Below are 6,504 nucleotides of genomic sequence, written 5' to 3' on the forward strand. Positions count from 1 at the left end.
GTACGAGTCACCTTCTAGAAGATGCAAGACACACTTAAACCCACCATAGTCAGCAGCCCTTGTGCATGGTAGAGTGGGATGAGGTGGTATTATCACACAATGATCTTTTATTGGCCCATGCGAGAGAGGTGCATAAGAGAAGAGCAGCTCCCATGTCCCTAACCATATGAGCTACTTGAACAGTCAAAGCCCCGCCCACTCAAGCACACAGCTGCAGCAGTGTTCGTAATGCTAGTGTTTAGTATGCACAATATTTAGAGTCTCTTAGCACTGTTCAGCTACTAATAGTACTACTAATACGTTTCTACAACATACCAGCCTGTGCAAAGCGAGGCAGACAGAGTGCTATGAATATCAGTCCTCCTGAAACTCAAGGAATGTCCCTGAACTCAGCCCTTACCTGCCTCCTCCCTCAGCGGATCTTTTAAAAACCTATTGGTGCTGGCTGGGACCACCGTACGAAGAAGCTCAGAACACCCTGGGATCTAGCTGAGCTCCAGACTCTCTTCGCTGCCGGGCCAGTAGGCCCAAAGTATGGTTTTCGGGAAACTGGCTGCTGCAAGGGTATAACGTGAACAATGGTATGGCAGAGTGAGGTCTCTCATCTACTGTCTCATAACAATCGTCATGAGTCCCCGAGAAGCTAAAAGCAGGAGAAAGCTACAGCCACTGTATTGCCCTACAAACCTGTGACCCCTTCGATCCCAGGCATAATACCCATGCACGGCGATTCACCAATATATCAGGGGTAGCAGAGGTGACATCACATACCCACCCTTTGCCCCAGTGCCATTTTAGGAAGTGACGACATATGATTTTTGACACTTACTTCCAGGAAGTGATGTCACATGACCTTGATGACATCATAATAATTGACACTGTTGACGTTAGTAGCCCCTAATGCTTACAATTATACAAAAACACAACATACACTAACATAGATCAATGTTTATTACATATGCACCATTTATTAAGCAGGGTGCTCACATGAAAAGAATATTACACATTTCTCTTTTTAGGGTCAAGCGCAAAGCGCTCTGTCCCTGGTGTAATCTCTCTATGGGCTTTTAACCACGCCCATCAGTTTGGTTGGTTCGTGGGCTTGCCTTTTACAATTCGCTTCATTGCATTAGTGAAAGGCAGGCATACGTCATGCCTTTTCCGGTGTTCAGCCCCCTCGAGTGCACCGGCGAAATACTGAAAACATACGAGGCTCCATGTTTTCCGTATGGTTTCTGGACTACTTTTTCTACTTATTTTGCAGGCAGCACAATCTCGCTGGGCAGTAGTTGAGCGCTTTCCATGACACTGACCTTGTTACATTGCTAATTGCACTTTTCCCGGTTACATGGATAATTGCACTTTTGCCGATACGTTTCACTACGAGCGAACTTCTGTTTCCTTTTGTGTGTCTCTGTCATGCTTCATGGTGGCCGTGGGCTCGCTTATGTGAAACTGTTTTACTTTTCAGTTTATGTGGCAAGAAAAGTACAGTTAGGAGTCTAAAGCGCGAATAGCTGTAACTCTATCAAACATGAGACCCGTTGCATTGCAAATGCTTGTTTACTGAATGACCACATATGAGTTTGCTCAAAAGGGAACACACATTATTAAAATAACATACAGTTATGACTTATTGTTTTCTCTGGTGTACCCATGAATAGAATTGAGTATTAAATACAAGGAAGACACATAAAGACAATAGTGGTTTTATCCACCTGTATGAATTCATGTAGACCATCTTTTGAATAAGACCTATCCTATTAACGTTCTTCTTCTCATAAGTAATACATGCCATTATGATTACTTGTGAGAAAACGTTTTTAATTCACATACATCATTTGACATGTTTTAGAGTAATGAAAACTGAGCAACATGCTGTTTAATTCACACTGTGGCATTTGAAATACCAATACATAAAAGTGCTAAAAACAAAATGCTGTTTAGTTCACATTTTATTTTTTAATATATTCAGTAAAGTGCAGATTGCACTACCGAATGTATTGATTTAACTGTTGCAGTGGGAGCTTCAAAGAGTAAACCAAGCTCGTCATGGCACTGTTACCTTCTGTTTTTGGCATTGCCCTTGTCATCCCTGAATCCAGGGGGTCGCAAAGGCAGTGACAGGGGTCGCAGATGCGATCCCTAAATGGCGTCCATGATGATACCAGACGGGCAGAAGCTGCTCGGTCAGTATATATGAGCCGCCTCAGCGCCTTTCAAAGATACAGACAGTGCACACAACTCCAGAGAACAGCTGGATAAGAACTGTACTGCGTTATTTTGTTTTCTTCAGTGCAGTAAAATGGTGATGAAAATGCATCTGCGTTAGTCTGACTTCGAATGAATGACACTTGGCAAGGCTGATTACATCACAATGCCTATTTTCAGTCATTCGGCACTCCAAACTGAAAATGAGACTTAAAGTGTGAGCCATCAACATGTAATAATTTGTTGAATTAAGCTCACAGTGTTCGATCTTGAAAACTTGGCAACAACTTGACATTGTAATGACCTAGTATAAACAAGGGGAAACTGATTTTCCTTTTATGATGTAGTAACCAACCCAGTTGACCAGCACAAAGCACCCAGATATTCAAATAGCTATGGACTGCATTTGTCTATGTTGATAAATATTTGTATCTGATTATGTATATATTCTAGTTATATGTAGTTCTTTAGAAAATATATCTCTCTACTGTGTCATAACAATAAAGTACACACATACTCTTTAAACCTGTTTAACTAATGCATATTTACTCATGGTTTAAATATGTATATGTATGTACCTATATGTATGCATATGTGTGTGTGTATATATATATATATGTGTGTGTTATTCTATGCTTAACATGTTCATAGGTCATTGCATAACTCCTAGATAAGTTGTTATATATTAGATATGTATGAATCTCTGCTCTAATTTTATATCACACTTTTGTCTACCCATCACCATATGTCATGTCTCTATCAAACTATCCTCCATTCCCACTCTGACTCATCCCAAATCCATTCTACTACCTGCATCTCCTAAATAACCCTGCCTAAGCTCTTCCCTCCTCTTCCGCATCTAACTCACCCAAACCTCACTTTACTACCATGATCTCCCAAACAACCCTATTAAATTCTCCCTCATTTATCTCACCCTGCTACTATGATCTCCCTAAACCTTTGCACAGACTCTTTCCTCCTCCATCCCCCCTTTACTCATCCCAAGCCTAAACCCTATTACCATAAACTCCCAATTAACACTTCTGGATTCTTCCCTCCTCCACCCCTCCTTTGCTCCAGTCAATCCAACTAACAAACTCACATATCCGCAGCTCAAATTAACTCATAATACTAAAACTGTACTCATATTTCCCTATACTAATCCACCACTAATTCCTTTTGGGTTGCGGAGTAGCGTGCTACTCGCCAAAAAGCGCTTCGATGCCTCGTCAGGAGTAGTAAGCGCTATATAAATACTATTACAGTACAGTACGGTGTTCTGTGCGCAGAGATGGAAAGGCTAGGGCATAGGAAGGTGCTGGAGGCAATTATTCTTACCAAATGATGTGCTGTGGGGCTTCTTGGTACACGGGTGCTTGCTTGTCACCAAGCCGTTCTCTTCCAGACTCTTCGTCCACGGTTAGGCCCCTCCCGGCCTCAGAGGCCAGTCTTCTCAGTACAGTCTTTACTCACCAGGCTGGTACAAGCAACTTAGTATCTGCTCACCAGGACAGTATTTACTCGCCGTCTTTAATCCCTTGGCCAGTCCCTGCTTCCTGAGTCGTACTCTACTGGCAGCCTCTGCTTTCCTGGTAGATTTCTGCTTTGACTCAAAACTCACTTTCCGCACAGACTGTTTCCCGGCGTATTCTCTGCCCACGAGTCTGGTTCTTTATAACCCAGTGGATTTCAGCTCTGTGGATCACACGTGGTACTGACTTCTCCAGAATATAGCTGAACAGTCAGTGATTTAGAAATTGGGGCTCGTTCTCCGTTATTTTTTTTATCTTGTAACGGAAGTCTTCTGTTCCGCAACCACATAAAAGTGGGCAATGCTTTGCAGTGGCACATAGGTGCTCACAGCCAATCACGTAGAAGGAAACATTCTAGTAGTGGTGGAAAGCGTAGCGAGCGTGGATTGGCTTGTCATGTGCGTAGCCAGAAAAGACTGGATGTGTTAGCGTGTTCCTTTCAATGAGGAAACTGGAAGACCCCGATTAGTGATATAGGCTATCCGTGTCCGTGTTTCCTCCCGTAACTCCAAACGGGGCCTCGTCATTCCAACGTTATCTGCGCCAATCAGTGCAGCGTCAAAACTAGGGAAGAACACGTAAAATTAAGTGACAACCACTTTAACATGCGACAGAAGGAGACACATTCAAAGATGGCTGCGATACTTGAGGGCTAGATAGTGGTTGGAAGCGACAGAAGAATCGTTGTCGTTGTAGATTTTACCCTGAAAGTCTTCTTGGATTGATTGTTTTCGTACCTATCCGAAAGACAGCCCCATCTTGAAAAAAGCGGCACGACTAATTATACAGGTATTCTCATGCTTCACTTTTTACAACAGGTCGTTGAATAACTTGCAATCGATGTAATGTTCTGAAAACGTAGAATGGACGGATAAATATGTATAAAACGATTACAATACTTTGCCACTTGACCACCCTCTTAACACAAATTTAAACCTTCCGTTTATGCTTCAATCACAGCCGATGCCTCCGGTTACTCACTCACTCCTAATTTCTTTCCTGCTTTAATATGGCCCCTCCATAATAGAGTGTGCGAAATGTTCCCCGCCGTCTTCTATTTCAATGAACGAAAGCCTTGTTTCTATAGTCACGTTCTTAAGGTCGTCAAATCTCCTTGTATGCTGTCCAAGAAGAACACGCTGTGGCTAGGTTTCAGTTTAGTGTCTAACTCATTTGACCGTTACTGCCGCTGCCTCACTTGTACGTAGTTGAGGGATTGTACTCCTGGTCGTTGCGTATTTCCACACGTGTCTGGCAAATTAGCTTGCTAGTGGAGTCGTAATGGCAGCAGGCACTGTGAGCACGAGTGGCGGTGTCGTGAAGAAGACCGTGGGGGCACGGGAGTGGCTCAAGGCGGCTTATGGCTTTGCAACGGACAGGAACGACTTCCGCAGGTAATAAAATAAGGAAAGGACAGCAGGGTCAACAAAGCAGTACATCTCCGAACTTGAACAAGTAATAGTGACTTCCATGCTTATGTATGTTATAGCTTCTTTGTTTTTTTTCAGCTAACTATAATTTATTTTATTTGTATGTGTCCTGGACATGGCTTGTAGGTATCAGAGCGCTTTGCAATTTAACAGTACGTATCAGTAACAAGTAGAAAATATCAGACCTGCAAACTTCAATTAAAACAAGCACTGGCATAGTCAATAGGTCTCGCCTTTTGGTCCTTATAAGTGTTTAGACATGCATCATATTTTCAAGAACACAGCTGCCATTTTTTAGGTGTGTTGGTGGTGTCTTTTGCTGTAGGCATCTATTGTGTTTCCTTGCTGTTGGACTGACGTGGGAAACACTGGCAAAAAGTGATCAACACTGGCACACATGTAGTGTAGTGAATCCTAGTTTGTTTTAGCGGGATAACAGGAGTTAGCTTAGCCGTAGGCTTGTAAACTCGTGCCCCCGTCACCCAGTGACTTTTAACCTACTTAGCTTGCTCTGTCATAGTCCATTTAATTATTTATTTCCTTTAAAATGGCGGCCTTGTTTATAGTTAGGCCACTTGTTATGGGTTCTATTATCAGTGTCATTGCGCCAAGACGTCAAGATCAAGCACGAAAGACAAACATACAGTAGGCATTCACACTTAGGGATTTTCCCTCTCTATACTCTCGAGGGATTGTTGATATTAATTGCCGTCCCAAGCATGCCTGTTAGCTATTGTTATGAATAACACTTTATGTTAGGGGACCTTGTAGATCTGTATAAATACAACACACTTTCAGACAGATAATCAGAGGGATTCCGACCAGAGGGCATCGCCACCATCGCTGATACCGATGCTGCAGTCATCTTGACACTGATCCAGTCTTCGTGTCCCTGCGGAGTCTGAGATAGAGACCTCATTCCAAGGTAACGAGGGTTGGGGGCTCTTCTCATGGACACGGTTTTGGCAGATTAGGTTTAACGAACCCAGCTCTTCCTTTTTAGGTAGGAGGTTAGACCTACTCTCCTTAGGGTATTAGGGCTTATTCCATCTTTTACATATACATATATTTTTATCTTATATTGCATAATGGTAGGGGTCTTTATAACAATGACTCTCCTCTTTACAATACTGTTGCTTGGTATATTCATTATCCTAATCATTGCAGTTCATGCAACTTATCACAAATTGCAGTTATGTTGAATAAAAACTATTATAACTTTACTGCATCTGTGTTATTGCCTTTGTTTGTATGAGACATTATAAATCTGTGAGAAAAGGGTAATTTCCGTTTAACCACGACAACCCTGAGATATTGTATTTTGAGTCCAT

At 42.3% G+C, this 6,504-nt stretch overlaps 1 protein-coding gene across 2 annotated transcripts in view; it reads right to left on the reverse strand.

Annotated features, from left to right (window-relative positions):
* Positions 1 to 4,070, reverse strand: part of LOC138299820 (uncharacterized) — a 151,936-nt gene extending 147,866 nt beyond the window's left edge. Inside the window, exon 1 of one of the 2 annotated variants that reach the window (XM_069238412.1) lies at positions 3,550 to 4,056. The gene's annotated coding sequence lies outside the window, so the exon portion shown is untranslated. Of the gene's footprint in view, positions 1 to 3,549 lie in introns of both variants that reach the window. The other variant, XM_069238414.1, reaches the window with a different exon arrangement.
* Positions 4,071 to 6,504: the final 2,434 nt, after the last annotated feature.

This window comes from Pleurodeles waltl, chromosome 6, assembly GCF_031143425.1.
Source record: "Pleurodeles waltl isolate 20211129_DDA chromosome 6, aPleWal1.hap1.20221129, whole genome shotgun sequence".
NCBI classification, from domain to species: Eukaryota; Metazoa; Chordata; class Amphibia; order Caudata; family Salamandridae; genus Pleurodeles; species Pleurodeles waltl.